The sequence below is a fragment of the Panthera leo genome, chromosome D2 (assembly GCF_018350215.1).
Source record: "Panthera leo isolate Ple1 chromosome D2, P.leo_Ple1_pat1.1, whole genome shotgun sequence".
Classification (NCBI taxonomy): Eukaryota; Metazoa; Chordata; class Mammalia; order Carnivora; family Felidae; genus Panthera; species Panthera leo.
The window spans coordinates 70,784,407-70,801,843 of NC_056689.1; the positions used below are offsets into that span (position 1 = coordinate 70,784,407).

General features: G+C 47.5%; 1 long non-coding RNA gene across 2 annotated transcripts; it reads left to right on the forward strand.

Moving 5' to 3' along the window:
* The first annotated feature begins 4,497 nt into the window (after nt 1–4,497).
* Nucleotides 4,498–15,036, forward strand: LOC122202290. 2 transcript variants are annotated; one of them, XR_006194579.1, is made up of 3 exons: nt 4,498–4,527; nt 5,666–6,007; nt 14,722–15,036. It is a non-coding gene; the product is annotated as an uncharacterized LOC122202290 (long non-coding RNA). The 2 variants fall into 2 exon arrangements; XR_006194578.1 differs by lacking the exon at nt 4,498–4,527 and adding an exon at nt 5,117–5,215.
* The last annotated feature ends 2,401 nt before the right edge of the window (nt 15,037–17,437 follow it).

Consider the following 17,437-nt stretch of genomic DNA (forward strand, 5'->3'; position numbering starts at 1 on the left):
GTGGGTTCTTTCCCATTGAAGACTCTGAAGTCAATATAGCATAAAGTTAACACTTCTTAAATCTGCGTGGTCGCTACACGAGTGTGTTTGATATTATATAGTGAGGACCCCTGGTGGGGGTCTGACCCTTTCCGAGTGTCCACTTGAGGAAACAGAGGCCCGGGATCTCGAAGATGGAAGTGTTCATTAAATACCCAGGTGATGGCCCCCCCAGAATGTTTGAAAAACTCCAGAAAAACACCAATGAATATTTGGCTTAAAGAAAGAAAGCAAAGGCTGGCAGGAAGGGGAGTAGATAGATGGAGGAGAGGAGAACAAGGAGGCCGGAGGAGGGGGCTCCTGGACGACCCTCTGAGTTGGGCTCTGCACCAGAGCCTACAGTGGGGGACAACAGGGAAGAGAAACATGGGCACCATTGTCACCCCTCCCGGCATCTTCACCTGCACATGTCCCCAGGTCTAGCTGGCACAGTCGAAGGTTAGAAGTCTACAAATAATCGCTTTTAGCTGCATCTCTAGAAAAACTTCAGTGTAGACAAACACCCCTAGTCTATTCTGGTCACTATTCTATAATGATAGAGTTTATGTAAAGGGACTATTTATCTTATACATTTCCTTTTTTTTTTTAATGTTTATTTTTGAGACAGAGAAGAGAGAGCATAAGCAGAGGAGGAGCATAGAGAGAGGGAGACAGAATCTGAAGCAGACTCCATGCTCTGAGCTGTCAGCACAGAACCCAATGAGGGGCTCGAACACACAAACTGTGAGATCATGACCTGAGCTAAAGTTGGATGCTTAACCAACTGAGTCACCCAGGTGCCCCTCTTATACATTTCCTTAAAATACTCCTATGAGGTAGAGTAAATGAAAGGTGATGCTCTAAAGACCTACATAATTGAATCAAAGCATCCAAGGATGTCGGTTTGGGGAGTGGTGGACACGGGACGCCCCATTTCCTACGGGACGACAGCGATTCCAGGAATGAGTATGCTTGTCTGGGCTACAGTGGGGCAGGCGCTCACAGCCCAGAGTCAAAGGCTCCAGCGGGTTCCCCTCCTGTGGCCTGAGTGTCCTGTCCCCTCCTTGGTCCCCAGGACCATGGAAGGGCAGGGCTGCTGCGTTTCCTAACTCTGTACAAAGGCTGTGCTCTCTTCTCAAAGCTCTGCACTGCTAACTAGCTCCCACCTTTTCTCTCCCACTCTAGAAAATCCCACCAATGTTACTGCTGCTCCCACCACCCTCCAGATGCTGATGTGTCTCCCCCACTCTCCGGGAGGGACCAAGGATCGGCTCCCTCATCACCTTTCTCACCTTCCTCCCCAAATCACACATCTTAGTTAACATGTAGGAGTCTGCAGTGCTCTGTCGGGGCTTCTCTCCAGTCAGCTGGGGTCAGGGAGAGCAAAAGCACCGGTTCCCCAGTCATCTTCTCACCCGGATCAGAGACTCTGTAACTCCATGGACAAACGCAGCCCTGTTCTTTGTCTTGGCCCATTTCCCTTTTGTCTCTGCCTAACACTTCCCCAGCCTACCTCCAGGCTCTTTGCCTCCCATTTTCTGCCATGATCCTGAATCCATCCATGTAGAAGATTTCAGAGCTGTTTGGAAACTTGGGACCAATAGCGAATCCAACCGTGTGACCTGATGTTAAGGATGCAGCGACCCAGAGAGATGCCAGCGCCTGCCCAAGGGTCCCCGCAGCGGGTGGGTGGCATCAGAGCCCAAACACAGTCTCCAGCAAGAGCTGTTCTTCCAAATGCTTCTCCCCAGGGCTCAGCTAGCTGCCTGTGCTCCCTGGGGGAGTACAAGCCGGTGTCATCCTGAGTGAGTCATACAGTGCTCCTGCAGTTTGCCAGCATTCTAGCCTCTGGGCGGTTGCCAGGGTCTGAATCTTCCTTGATTGTCTTTGCTGACTTTTCTTGAGATTGCTCAGATCACCACTTCCCAGAGGAGGCTCAGGCAGAAATGCAGCCGGACCAGATCCGGCAGCCCCACCGGCTCCACGGACCCCCAGACAAGACCTTGGAGAGGAATCATTCGTTCATGCCTGGAAGCAGAAAGCGCTTCCTGTTTTCCCCTTCCGGAATGCCCTTCCCTACCTGGGCAGAGTCCCAGCGGGTCCTTCCGGGCCCAACCCAGACGTCTTTCTCCTCCATCAAGGCTTCCCAGAACGTCTTGAAAGGATCAGAGAATTGAAAGGATTCTCACAGTCCTGCAACACTTTCCCCTAAGAGTCGTTTCTCATTTAATAACAGAAAATAATGGCCATCGTTTTAGGTCTTATCTCTCCAAATAGACTCTAGGATCACGTGAGCAGGAGCTCAGTAAAGGCCCCTTGGTAGCCCGTCAGGGCTGGCAAGCCTCGGGTGTTTTGGTTTATAGGTTTGTGGTGGGTCCGTGGACCCCCGCTGCAAGCTGGCAGCCGCTCACACTGAGCCATGGGCCTCTCTGCCCTGGGTGCCTCCCCGGCGCTGAGCTGACAGCCAGGTTGGCTCCCCCCCGGGTCTCTTGAGGCTGCCTGGGTGCCTCAACAGGCCAGAGCAGCCCAGCCTTAGTCCTTGTCCATCCAGCATGGCTGGGCTTCCTCCAACCCTCATTCTGAGGGTCAGAACCACCGCTGCCTCCTGTTTGCCATGCCCGGCAGCTACCTCTTCCAGCTCCTTGACACGCTCCTCTTGGGTCCCTTTTGGGCGGTTGGATGGATGGAGTGGAAACTGATGTCTCTTCCCCAAAGTCATTGACTGGGAGAAGGGGTGGAAAGGGGAAGAATTATTTAGGGATTGACCCAATCTTGCAGGAACAAGATTTTAAAAAATGGAAATATAGTTGACAAACAATGTTATATTAGCCTCAGGTGTACAGCTTAGTGAGTCAACAATTCTACACATTACTCATGCTCCCCACGAGAAGTGGGGTCACCACCTGTCACCGTACAACATTATTACAAGATTACCGACTATGTTCAAAACAAGATTTTATTAGTATCCAAGGAAAATTGAGGTTCCTGGCCAAGCAGCCCCTGGGGCAGGCGGGGGTGAGGTGGAAAGCTCTGGAAGGCATGGGGTGATGGGAAGCATAGGTCCTGTGTGCTATTTCCAGCTCACGGATCTGCCTCCCCTTGGAGTCACGGCATGATTTTTCTTTAAAAGTGCCAATTCAGTCCAAACCCCTCAGTTTCAAGTCTGGAAACAGAGGTGCTGAGAGATGGAATGACTGACCCAGAGCCATGGGAACAGGTAGTGGCAGAACTGGGGCAGGACTTCCGGTCTCCTGATTCACCCGGTCCGGGGCTCTTCCTGTAGCAGTCACTGTGCTCAGGGTAAACCCAGGCTCTCCATGACGGGAGATGTTACTGCATCTGGCCAAGACCCCTAACCCTGTTCTTTTGCTCAAAACCAGCCTTTCTAGGGCCCCAAAGACTACACACCTACTATGAGGACAGCTTAGCACATAGTAAGTGTCTACGAGTTATTCATAAAAAATGGAAGCAAGGGGCATCTGTGTGGCTCAGTCGGTTAAGCCTCCGACTTCGGCTCAGGTCATGATCTTGCAGTTCGCGAGTTCGAGCCCCATGTCGGGCTCTGTGCTGACAGCTCAGAGCCTGAAGCCTGCTTTGGATTCTGTGTCTCCCTCCCTTTCTGCCCCTCCCCAGCTCACACAGTCTCTGTCTCTTTCAAAAATAAATAAGTGTTTAAAAAAAAAATGGAAGCATTTTCTATGGGCGTGATCGTATCCCCAAGGGGACAAAAGTTGGTTCTTCAGGGAGAGTGAAAAAAAAAAAAAAAAACGTACATAAACACACACACAGGGAGAATATAAACAACACAGTATGTCCGTGGCATTAAAATCTCTTGGAGGAGTAAGATCCTGGCCACCAATTACAATGTGTATGGGGTGAGGGGGTTCCCAGCCCCACCAAGTAATTCTCAGATACCAGCTGGGGGTCCTACAATTCACCTCCATTCTGACAATATCTCTCCGGAGACAGCATCAGATCCCACAGGTTAAGGGCTCAGGCCTGCAAGACTGTCCGAGCCCTAGTCCCCCTTCAGATGCCAAACCCAAGACCAGGCTGTCACCTGTGCTTCTGACCAACCTCCTCAGGTCTGATTACTTTGCTAGAGCAGCTCACAGAGCTTAGAGATACATTTTGCTTACTAGATTACTGCTTTATCATAAAAGGACGTAATTCAGGAGCAACCATAAGGAAGAGATACACAGGGCACGGTTTGGGAAAGGAAGGCATGGGAGCTCCATGCCCCCCTCCGGCCACTCTCCCCAAGTCTTCACTGACCTGGAAGCTCGGAGAAATCGCTCCTTTGGGGTTTTAATGGAGACCTCGTTCCGTAGGCAAAGTTGATTAAATCACCGGTCGCCGTGATTGATTCCACGTCCAGCCCCGCTTCTCTCCCCAGAGTTCAGGAGGGTGGGACTGAAAGTTCCGAGCCTCCAATCACAGGGTGGTTCCCTTGGCAACCAGCCCATCCTCAGGTGCTTTCCCAAAGTCACTACGTTAACGTGAACTCAGGTGTGGTTGAAAGAGGCCTATTATGGATCTGGACACCTTGATTGCTCTTATCACGTAGGAGATTCCAAGGGTTTTAGGAGATTGCTGCCAGAAACAGGATCCAGACCAAAGATCTATTTCTTATTATGAATCACTACGTCACCGGCAGCAATTGGGACAAAATGCTTAAAAAAGGCTCCTGGAGGGAGGTGATAATAAATGTGGTGAGAAACACCGGACTATAGGCTCTGGCCAGACTCTCCCCTCCATCCTGTTCTAGCTGGGTGACCTTGTGCCGCTTACTTAACCTGTCTGGACCCCACTTTCCTCTCAGTCAAGTGGGAACAAAAATTATATTCACCTCAAACAGGGCTATCGTTGTTTCTGCAATCACTCTACATGCAGAAGGGCCCTAGTCGGTGCCAAGGATTGGAATTGATGTTATGACTTCAACCACCTACCCTCTACCGGCTCACCCACTCAGGGCTCCACTCCCCGGTGAGCTGGTACCAGGTGCTTTGTTGGATAATAAAGTGCACAAAGCCCTTAAGGGCCCTCGAAGGGGAAACCAAAGCCTCCGTGGTTCCTGGCAAAAGAGCCTAATCTACTGTTAAACAAAAAAATTCAACTGAATAATTTAAAGGATTAAATTGGCTTTATTGAACCATTCGCGAATCGGGCAGCATCCCATCTAGCAAACAGAAAGGAGGTCTGTTGAGCTGTAGAAAAAGAAAGGTTTTAAAGGCAGAGAGGGAGTGAAAAAAAGGAAATTATTAGCAAAGAATGTATTGTTTTAGGCAAGGTCGCCCTCCTAAGGGGAGAGGAAGGGGTCTATCAGTAAATTTCCTAATGCTGACCAGGAAATTCCATGCTGATTGGTTAAAGGTTACATTCCTGGGGGAGGGGGTGGTGGTGAAACTGCAGTTAGGTTAGTTATCAAGTCTTGGTTTGCCGATGTGAGGCCTTAATGTCCGCGAGTCCATTTTGGATCTGTGGTTTTCTTTATAGTACTAAGCCTGTGCTTTCAAACATTAACATAGGGCTCACCTGGGGATCCTGTTAACATTCATATTCTGATTCAGCAAGTCTGGGGTGGGACCAGAAATTCTGCATTTCTCTTTTTTTCACTTTCAAATTTAAATCTTTGTTTGTTTTCCAGCTTTCTGCATTTCCACCAAGCCCCCCGGGTGCCCCGAAGCCACTGGGCCAGGACCACAAATCCACAAATGGAAGAGCCACGTATAAAAGAAGCTGCTCTTTTCTTTCCCACAGTCAGCTGAACTGAGGAAATGGTGTTTCCCTTTCTCTCCTGATGGCTGCACCTTGCTTTGCCGTCTTATGGGGCCCACAATAAAGGGTGCAGACGCGCTTACGCTGGTAAATCCTGGAAAATCGTCAAGGCGGGTTCATCTTGCGACCTGGGATCACGGCCGGTCTCTGAGTATTTTGAACGCCGTGTTACAAGGAGTTCGCTTCAGTGCTCCTGCTGGATCACACAGAGGTAACTTGTTTTTCTTTCATGATCAAAATACTTAAGGGAGAGGGAGGGGGAAAAGACAAAGAGGCCAGGAGAGAGAAGAGGATCATTGTAATGCAGCTTCCCGACATCCTTTTGGAAACGGCCTCAGGTAGCCACAATTTCTCCTGGCAGAAACAACTGAGAGAATGTAAATGGGAATCCTTTGTAGAGGAACCTCGGGCAGGACACTTGAAATCAGGCCACTACAATCATGCAGTGTCTGGGGATCTCGCCCCGTCACTCGATTAGAATTTTAAGTGTAACTCAAGTAATGTTTATGGAAAGTCCCAGAGCAGAAGGGATTGTGGTGTGGAGTTCGGAGCCAAGAACAGACAAGTCCTAGATGGCAAAGAACAGCGATCTTTTATTATTAATCATTATTGTTATTACTAATGCATTTGCAGAGCAGTTTGCTCAGAAAAAAAGAGGAACCTGTTAACACAAAAAGATGTGGCCACGCGGAGCTTTCAGAGAACGAAGTTGCAAGTGTGTTTGACTCGTGGATTGAGGGCTATGGGTAGCATCCCAATCTTACCGCACACAACTATTATTGCTTGGTTCCAACAAATCAAGCCCTCGAATCAAACTGGGAACACCAAGCCTGCCCTAGAATCCCTGGTCTGGTCGACACATGGGCATCCTCCAGAGGGTGCTGTACAGGTGGGACAGCTTGGGAAGCTATGAGAGAGGTTTTCCCGAGCAGGGTCCTGTCTTGATTCCAACATGACTTAAGGGTGCTTAGCTGGCCCAGTTGGTAGAGCTTGAGACTCATGATCATGGGATTGTGAGTTCAAGCCCCACACTGGGCGTGGAGACTACCTGAGCAACAAAACACATGTCCTTCCGGCTGAAGACTGGAGTGTCTGGGTTCGAGTCCCAGAGCCATCATTTATGATCTGGACACCACTGGGCGTGGTTCTTCATGTGTAAGATGGGAATGATAATACCTACTTCATACACACGTTGTAAGGATGCTGTGGGATGAAGCGCACAACATACGTGGCATTGAGTGAGTGCTCAAAGAACGGTAGTGGGTGCCTTCAGAAGTGCTCAGTTCTTGAGGGTGGTGGTGAAGGAACAGGTGGAAGAAAGAGCTAAGAGCTTAGAAATCTGCTTTTTTAACACCTTCCTCCGTGTGCAGAGGATCAAATTCAGCACCCCTCACCCTAAGCCATATATGTACCTGCCACCTGCCTGAGCTTCTAGCCCATTCTCCGTCAGGGAAAAAGCCAACACAGCCACTCCTGAGCCTTTCACGTCAGAGCTCTGGACACGCCCTGGCCTTGCTCCTGGTTTCCACCTTTGCCAATATCCTCCCCTTTGTTCATCTCTGGCTGACACGTGGCTGGATCTCGATCTCCTCCAAATCGATGGCACCTTTCTCCACTGCATAGATTTTGTTTGCAATAAAATAAACTTTATTTACATCTTTCCAAATTAATTGCCCTTCTTTGTCATTGGATGTGTTTTTGATTGTTTTGTCCATTACATCTTGAGATGTCATAATTTCTATAACCATCCTTCCATGAAGGGATGTTTCTAGATTTCAAGATTCTAAATAGAGCATCTCAAATATCTTTACATATCTTTCTTCCTTTTTAAAGGACAGTTTTATTGAGCTATAATTGTCATGCCATACAAGTCACTCATTTAAAGTATACAACTTAGTGGTTTTGAAAATATTAACAGAGTTACGGGGCGCCCGGGTGGCTCAGTCAGTTAAGTGCCCGACTTCGGCCCAGGTCGTGATCTCGCGGTTTGTGAGTTTGAAACCCGCGTCGGCTCTGTGCTGACAGCTCGCAGCCTAGAGCCTGCTTCAGATTCTGTGTCTCCCCCTCTCTCTGCCCCTCCCATGCTCACGCTCTCTCTCTGTTTCTCAATAATAAATAAGCGTTAAAAAAATTAAAAAAATATATTAACAGAGTTGTGCAACCATCACTACCATTAATCATTCAAAAGTCTTCATCGCTCTGAAAAGAACGCTCATATCCATTAGCAGTCCCTGTATTCTCCCCGTGTCCCCAGCCTTAGGCAACCTCTAATCTATTTCCTGACTCAATAGATTTGCCTATCCTGGAAATGTCATATAATACAATATTCCTAAAGACCATTCCATTCCATGGTCTTTCGTGTCTGGCTTCTTTCACTTAGCATTATGTTTTCAAGTTCACCCACGTGGTGAAACGTATCAGTACTCCATTCCTTTACGTTGCCAAATAATACTCCATTGTATGGATAGCTCGCATTTTATTTATCCATTCATCAGTTGATGGACATTTGTTTCCACTCTTTGTCTATTATGAATAATGCCGTTATAAACATTGATGTACAAGTGTTTCTGTGGACGCACGTTTTCATTTCTGTTGGGTCCACTGCATGGTTTTGCTCTTAATCAGGTGTTTCCTGCAGCCTCTTGTTCATACGCTGAATTCGTGGTCTTCCTCCCTGCCCCAAATCTGCTCCTTCTCCAAAGTACACGACCCGTTCCGCCATCTATCTTGTTGCGCAATCCAGAAACTTACCAGCCATCCTTTGCACCGCCCTCAGCTCCCCCAGCCTCCACCCCACTGCCGCCTCTGTCCAGTTCAAGCAACTCAGAGAGAAGCGTTCCCCAGAGAAGCCTTTGCTGACCTTCTAGAATCAATCGGAAATTAATCAGTTCTTCACGCATTCGTACCCCTCCACTTCCATTTGTGGGATTATTAGATCAATATCTGTTTGCTCACTATTTTATTTCAAGAGCTTAGCATAATGCCTACTTTAGAGCAAGGCTCTCGGCCTCTCACGATTGGATGTGGATCACATCTCTTTTATAACATCTCCCAGATCCCAAGACAATATTATTGTCAATGAACACTTGTTGACTTGAACCGCTTTTCCGTCTTTTTTTTTTTAATTAAAAAAATTAAGTTATCATTTATATACGGCAAAGTTCACCCTTTTTGGGGTACAGTTTCTGTGAGGATTGATTTTAAGTAGGCTCCACGCCCAATATGGGGCTTGAACTCACGACCCTGAGATTGAGTCACATGCTCTACCGACTGAGCTAACGAGGTGCCCCCTGTTCTGTGAGTTTTGACAAATGTCTACAGTCAGGTAACCACCACCACAGTTAAGATGCAGAACATTTTACCACTCCCCAAATTTCCATGTGCCCCTTTGTAGTCAACCCTTCCCCTCCCCTGTTTCCTGAAAATGTCTGATTTGAGGGGGTTTTTTGTTTTTTTTTTTTTTGTTCTTACAGCTTTGCCTTTTCCAGAGTATCATACCGATCTAATCATATGTTATGCAGCTTTTATGATTCTGGCTTTTCTTTCACTTGGCATAACGCATTTGCACTTCACCCATGTTTTTGCAGGTGGCTTATTCCCTTCTATCGCTGAGTACTAGTCCACGTACGGATGAACTATCGCTTGCTTATCCATTTCCCAGTTAAGGAACATTCGGGGTGTTTCCAGGTTCAGCAGTTTGAATTAAGTCAGTGTAAATACTGATGTACAAGTTTTTATGTGAAGCAAGACATTTGGTTTTTACTTGGACAGATACAGTGGGACTTGGGGGTCATGTGATAATTGTATAACTTCATAGGAAGCTGTCAAACTATTTTCCAAAGTGGTTGTATCATTTTACATCCCTGCCAGCAGTGTGTGAGGGGATCCCGGCTGCTCTGTATCCCCACCAGTGCGTGGTATTGAGAATTCTCAATTCCAGTCTGGATTCCAGTCCTTTATCAGATATGTGATTTGCAAGTTTTTTTTTTTTTTTTTTTTTTCCCCACCTGAGGCTTGTAATTTCATTCTCTTTAGGACATCTTTCCAAGAGCACAAGTTTTTAATTCCCCGCCCCCCCCCCCCCCCCCCCCCCCCCCGCCCTCCACACACAAATTGGTTCTTCCTTGGAAAAGGTGGCTCAGACTCATTGATATATGCAAAAGGGTAGGAGGGCAAAATATGTGATGGGCCAGAAGTTCCTAATTTTGATTAAGACCAATTTATTACTTTTTAAGCTTTTATGCATCATGCTTTTGATGTCACATCTAAGAGGTTTTTTTTGGCTTAACTCGGGGTCGCGAAAATTTTCTCCCAGAAATTTTATAGGTTTAGGTCTTTGGTCAATTTTATTTCTTTTTTTATATCTTGTGAACTTTTCATCTGCTCTAGGTCCCAAATCTAAGCTACGGTTTACTCCTCTATGTTGCTCTCCAGCTTTAAGCTTAGGGAGGGGAGGGATTGAGTCCTCGGGTGGCCGGTGCATGACCCTGAGAGGAAGCCCTTCTTAAGCTGTGAGTCCGGCTGCTCAAGTGACTCACCCTCGTCCCGCCCCTGATTTTATTCAAGTTCATATTTTCCACAACACCAAGCATTGTATCTCTCACTTTAGATACTCAATAGATGTCACTGAAATTATATATATATATATATATATATATAAATTTTATATATAAATTTTTTATATATTTATATATATTTATATAAATTTATATATATATTAATATATATATAAATTTATATATATAATTTATACATATAATTTATATATAATTTTATATATATATAAATTTATATATATATATTTATATATATAATTTATATATATTATATATAGTATATATATATAAATATATATATTTGGAGCACAAGTGGTGGAGAGAGGGAGAGGGAGAGAGAATCCTAATCGAGCTCCATGCTCAGCAGGGACCCCAAAGCGAGGTTCGATCTCATCCTGGGATCATGACATGAGACGAAATCAAGAGTCAGATGCTTAACCCACTGAGCCACCTAGGCACCCCAATGTTACTGAAACTTTATTTTATTATATATTTAAATTAAAAAAAATTGTTTTTAATTTTTGAGAGAGAGACAGAGCATGAGCAGGGGAGGGGCAGAGAGAGAGGGAGACACAGAATCTGAAACGGGCTCCAGGCTCTGAGCGGTCAGCACAGAGCCTGACGTAGGGCTCGAACTCGTGAACTGTGAGATCATGACCTGAGCCGAAGTCGGATGCTTAACCGACTGAGCCACCCAGGTGCCCCTGTTATTGGAATTTTAAAATGAGATATTAGGATGGCTTTAGGGCTGTTTATGCCATTGACAATTCAGGAAAATTAGCACAACTAGTAAAATCATTTCTAGTCCTTCAACAAGCACTGACTGCATTGGGCACCTACTATGTGCCAGGTACTTGAACACCTCCCGGTGGCTCAGACCTCCAGGAAGTTATTTCATCCTAGGTGACCTTCTTATAGCAGTGTTTATCACATTACCCAGAAACCAGGAATACGAAGTTGTACGACCAACCAAAGTGCCCTGATAGGACGTTTTTAAAATCTGAAATACTTACAGGTAGAAAGTAGCAATGGATACGGAAATAATGTGTGGGCCCTAAAAGTGGAGCGATAAGGGCCCGGCTTTCAGGGCCACTTCTCACCAGTTTTCCCTCTATTGCCCCACTCGTTGCACTTTTATGCCCCCAACACGAAAGAGTTTTCATGTGCCATCCACTTTTTGGCTACATGGGGAAGAGGGAAGGAAACTTCTCCGGTCAAGGGTCGCAGATTCACATTTATTCTCTTACACGGTTCTAGAGTCCAAAAGTCCAAAATCAAGGTGTAGGTAGGGCCGTGCTCCCACTAAATCCTTTGGAAGATTCTTCTTGCCTCTTCCAGCTTCTGGTGGTTCCTGGATTCCTCAGCGTGTGGCCACACAGCTGGAATCTAGGCCTCTGTCCTCACATGGGCTTCTTCTCTGCATGTACCTGTGTCTTCTTTTCAGTCTTATAAGGATCCTTATCGTCAGAGTTAGGGCTCACCTGAAGCTAGAGTGATCTCATCTCCAGATCCTCTTCATTACATCTGCCAAGACCTTTATTCCAAATAAGGGCATATTCTGAGGTTCCGGGTGGACATATCTTCTGGGGGTAGGGGTCACTATTTCAACCCACGATAAATGCTTTCATATGTTAGGGTTCAAAAATAAAAACAACCGGGGGGCACCTGGCGGGCTCAGTTGGTAGAACATGTAACTCTTGATATCGGGGTCATGAGTTCAAGCCTCATGCTGGGCATAGAGATGACTTGAAATATAGACCATACATATACACATACATACTTACAAGTGCTTTCATGTAAAAGAAGAATCTTGTAGTCACAACTCCTGGCTTCCTGGTTCTTATTTCCACTCCAGCCAGGTCCTGAAGAGAGTTACTAAATTTCTCGAAGTGACTATCTCGATAGAAAATTTAAGAGTGGAGTTCTTTCCCCTCTCTCCCTAGCACACAATAAGCTGAAGAAACAGTGAGCACACTGGGGAAAAAAAATACGTCTTCTGATTACAGTAACAGGATTTCTAGGTCATTTTTTCAACATTCAGAGGTTTCTTAAAGTTGTGAGTGGAGAAAGGAGAATGGATGATAGTGGATTGTTTTCCCTTTGAGCACAAGTGAGCCTGACTGCTTCCCTCCCATCTCATGCTTCTTTCAGTCTTCTTTCAGCCTCCTTAATCTCCTTGCAAATGAGGCGACATCTGAGCCGGTTCTGATGTAATCTGTTCAGAGGACTGGGATGTGGATGACTTGGGGACTCTGTGGGAGGCCACCAGGGACTGTCTGCCTCTCTGTAAGGGCAAACTTCCAGGCCTCGTCTGACTGCTGGTTCCATGAATTAGGGTGACAATGAGTAACAAAGACTGGTGATAGATGCTCCTTTAGTCATAGACCAGCTCCGATCTTGACCTGAGACTATGCCGCCATGTGAGGCAGGGTGTTCCCAAAGCTGGTTGATCATCAGAATCATATGGGGGACGCCTGGGTCGCTCAATTGGTTAAGCGTCTGACTTCGGCTCAGGTCATGATCCCACGGTTTGTGGGTTCAAGCCCCGTGTTGGGCTCTGGGCTGACAGCTCGGAGCCTGCTTCGGATTCTGTGTCTCTTTCTCTATGCCCCTCCCCCACTCACGCTCTGTTTCTCTCTCTTACAAAAAAAAATAAATAAACGTTGAAAACAAATTGCACAGAAGCTTTTCAATTTGGTTTAAAGATACAGCTTCCCAGCTCCCACCCTAGAACTATGGAATCAGAAATCTCCTTGTGGACTGAAGCATGAGCTTTGCAGTTAGACCTGGGTCCAACCTTCTTGGCTCCTCCCCCTGCCCGAGAGCCTGGGCAAACCAGGCAACCTCTGATCTGTGTATCCAAGGTTAACCCTTACCCGGATTGCTGGTGGGGAATCACTGGAAATGCATGTAAAAGTGTGCACCTGGTGGAAGGCATTTGATTATGATTAAGACATACCAGCGTTTCGCTCTGAGTTGCCTGCAACACCGTGTTTTTGTGGGAAGAAGTAATTGTTCTATTAAAACAAAAATGAAAACAACAACAACAAAAATCCCCAGGAGAATCCAGCTGATTTTTGCTCCTATCTGATGGGAAGTCACTGCCACGAATATTTTCTCGCTTTCATTAAGAAAAGTATGTTCCGAGACAAGAGCAGGAATGGAAGGACGTATACTCTTTTCTGTGCCAACATCTGTCCGGTGTAGAACAAAATGTTGTTCACGGCCAGGCTCCACTTTGCGGAGAGAGGCTGGTGTCTGTCTTTGCAAAGATGGTCCTTTTGACAAATCGTCAGAAAGTCGCGTGTGCCAACGTGGACACCCCAGAGAACGATGGCAGCCTTCAGAGGAATGTAGCTTTTGGACTTGATGGGAGGGGTGAGAAGCCTACCCACCTGCCAGAGTCTTGGGTTTACCTCCACAGATTAAGTGAAATGCTCTACACAAAGTACTCAGGAGTTCCAAAGGCCTTCACCAAATGTCTGCTGCTGCCACCATCCGTCCTTTCCTTATCATCTGGACTCACGTGCACTTGAGCTAGATTCCCCAGGTCTGTGTCTGGAAGCCACCCAAGTCTTTGCCCTTTGGGATGTTCTGGGAGGTCCCGCCACTAAAACATGCTGTGGGCAAAGCAGAAACTGCCTCTGCTTTGGAGGAGAGGTTTTCCCAAGCCAACTTTTCTTTTTAGCTGAGGGGAAGGGCTGAGGTAAGAGACAGCCACAGGGGGACAGCACAAATAAATACGGAAAACCCTCTCCAGGGGCTGCCATTGTGCTTAGTACAATGGTGGGCCCCGGAGAGCATTTTTATCCAGTTGAGATGAGAAAGTAAAATAAATGTAGACATATTACACCCTCCTCCAGGGGCCTGACTCATTACAGCCCACCCCTGAAGGCTGTAGAAGTGAAAAGGGAGAAGGCTCTGAGTCTTTGTCAGAGTCCTGGCCTACCGTGGGGGAGAAGGAAATCTAGGGTGTGGAGGTAGGTTCTCAAGCCTGGGGTTGGGATTCCCAGAAGCTTTGGGCACCGGTCCTCTGACCACCCTGGGCTTTCTCAAAAGCTGCCAGCACCAAGTCTCCACCCTTCCCAGGGCTTTCCGGCCAACAATGAGCACGTCCAACAGGGCAGGGCTGGAGGCACACCCAGGCAAGGCTGGCCTGTAGGGAGGAGACCCCCCCCCCCCCCCTTCCAGTGATGGGCAGGAGGGGCTGAGGAGGACCGGTGGCTTTCTGGAACTGAGGAAGTATGCCCAAACACTGGAAGGACTGGCAGCTCAGCCTTTGCTGCCTTGGTTGTTTTGAAGTAAAACAGAAAGATCTTTCCGGAAACAAAGCCATCTTTCATGAAAACGAGTCTCTGCTCTTCTGCAGGTGGAGTTTCTAAGCATCCCTCAGGTAGCTGAAGAGAATTCTCCTGACCGAGGAAACACTGGGGCCCAACAGCTATGAAACCCCTCGGGAGGAGCTGAGTCCTGAGCTGACATCTTTGGATGCTTCTACGTTGAGCACCTACCACCCTGGCTGGCCACGGTGCCTGTGGGGGCCCCTGAGCCTTTCTCTGCAGGACACTTGCCTACACGCTGAACTTGAAACTGGGGAGTTGGGGAGCGAGGGTGGCAGGGGAAGGTAAAGAGCAGCCTGGAATAAACCACATAATACACTTAGCTTGGGACTGGGCACATAAAGGTCTTTATTACACGGCAGCAACTTTATTAATAAAAGCTTATGTTTATTGGTGGAGCTGGAACTCAAACCCAGACAGTTTGACCCCATAGCCTGCACTTAACTGCTGTGTAATCCTTTCTGTTGTTACGATGCCTTGGCACATCTTCAGAGGATCTCAATCTTAGACTATTATTGGACAAAGAGAGGGCTGTTTTTGAAGCGTATAAAAGAAGTTGCGGGCTTGCTTTCATGCTGCAGTATTCATATAAAGGCTGGGGGAGAAAAAGCCCAGAACAAAAACTAAACTTCTTGAACGATTGAACTATTTAAAGTAGTACCTAGAAACTCTCCATAGCCAATATCACCTATCGATACAATGCTTTCCTGTGCCTGAGACTAAAAGCCCAGAACGTAGCCAGAGAGCAAGTATTCACTCCTAATTTATTGATGAGGAAACTGAGGCTCAGAGTGTATGGGGGTCTTGAAATCGAAGTGGGTGACTGCTCTTAACAAAGATCACTGATGTTTTTGAGTAATTACTACGTCCCGAGTGCTGTGCAGTGCTCGACGTGCGAGGAATAATGTAGCAATGATCTTCTGATGGGTGCTAGTATTCAGTCCATTTTACAGATGAACAAGTTGAGGCCTAGGGAGTCTAAATAATTGGCTTTAAGATACAGAGCTAGTGAGCACCTCCCAACCGTTGCTCATAACAGCACCTTGGCGGGCGGTGCTGGGGCTCACAGCCTACTGGAGGGAACTGGCTGGTCTCATAGGGAGACCCTCCTCCGTGCAATGTGCCCCAGGGGGGATTTAGAACGTGGGAGATGCAGTCCTTGCCTTCGGGAGGTCATGGAGATGGAAGCAAACAGTGTGGGATTTGAAGACGGGCCTCAGGAATCCCAGTTTTGCCCCTTACTGGCTGGTGATCAAGAATGTTTCATTAGCCACGGACTGAGTTTGCTCTCCTCACCTGTACGGTAGAGCCACAGTGATCTGTCTTTTAGGCCGGACATGAGAAATTCGGTTAACTTAAACCCTGGCACTCAATACAGAGGCCTCATTACAGTTGACCTGAAGAGCAGAGACACATGCGAAGCTCATAGTACTAGGCAGCGTTCGAACAGCGTCACACATGATGTTCAACCATAGGCCCGCGAAGAATTTTCTGGGGCAGGTTGGGCTGGGCCCATCAAGGAGGTTCTTAGAGAGGGTGTGAACTCAGGGCAAACGGAGCCCCTGGGAAATTCCCACGGGCCACTCCAAGGAGCTATGGACGACTGATCTCAAATAGTTCATGTTGCCATTACCTCTCGTTCCTGGGGCCAGATCCTCCTGCTCTCTACCTCCTTGAAGAATTGGACGTTGACAATGAAAGCCATTGTCAAGGCTGCAGAGGTAGGAGAGAGCATGGTGTGTTCAGGGAAACTGCAGAGGTTTGGGAGAGCCGGAAGGCAAGATTCGAAGGCGGGGCATCGTGGGAGGAAAAGCTGAGCAGTGGGCGGGGCGAGGCAAGTGCCATTACGAGAGGCCCTGGACTCCCGGCATAGGCTGTGAACTTGGCTGTCAGCGTGTGAGGGCTAACCGCTGACGCGACACAGGGAGTCAGTCTTCAATGCAATGGTGATCACAGTGGCAAAAGCCACAGAGAGCTCAAGATAAGGGCTGCAGGTAAACGCTGGCTGTGGTAATCAGCCCAGAGAGGTGATGCCGGTGCAGGTGGAAACAGAAGCGACCAGAACACAGACCTCAAGCTGGACCTCCTGACCTGTTTTCTGCACTAGTACACTCAAGGTACCAACTGTCTGGAGCACAGTCTCGGTTTCCAGCTTGGTGATGAGGGTCCGCGTGAATGCTAGGGTGACTGGCCCCTGCACAGGTGTTACGGGTGGCACGTTTGTGTCCCCCCCCGTGGCTCTCCACGAATTTATACACTGAAGTCCTAATCCCAGATGGCATGGCCTCAGGAGGCGGGGCCTTGGGTAATTAGATCACGAGCACAGAACCCTCATGATAGGATTAGCATTCTTATTTTTTTTAATGTTTTTATTTTTGAGAGAGAGAGAGACAGAGCACAAGTGAGGGAGGGGCAGAGAGAGAGAGAGAGACACAGAATCAGAAGCAAGCTCCAGGCTCTGAGCTGTCAGCACAGAGCCCAAGGTGGGGCTCAAACTCGTGAACTTTGAGATCACGACCCAAGCCGAAGTTGACGCTCAACTGACCGAGTCACCCAGGTGTCCTGGATTGGCACCCTTATAAGAAGGGACATGAGAGCTTACTTCCTCTCTCCCTGCCATGTGGGGACACAACCAGAGATGGCCATCTACAGACCTAAGCAGATTCTCACCAGACACCAGATCTGCCTGGATCTTGGACTTCCCAGCCTCCAGAACTGTATGAAATGAATGTTTACTGTTCCAGC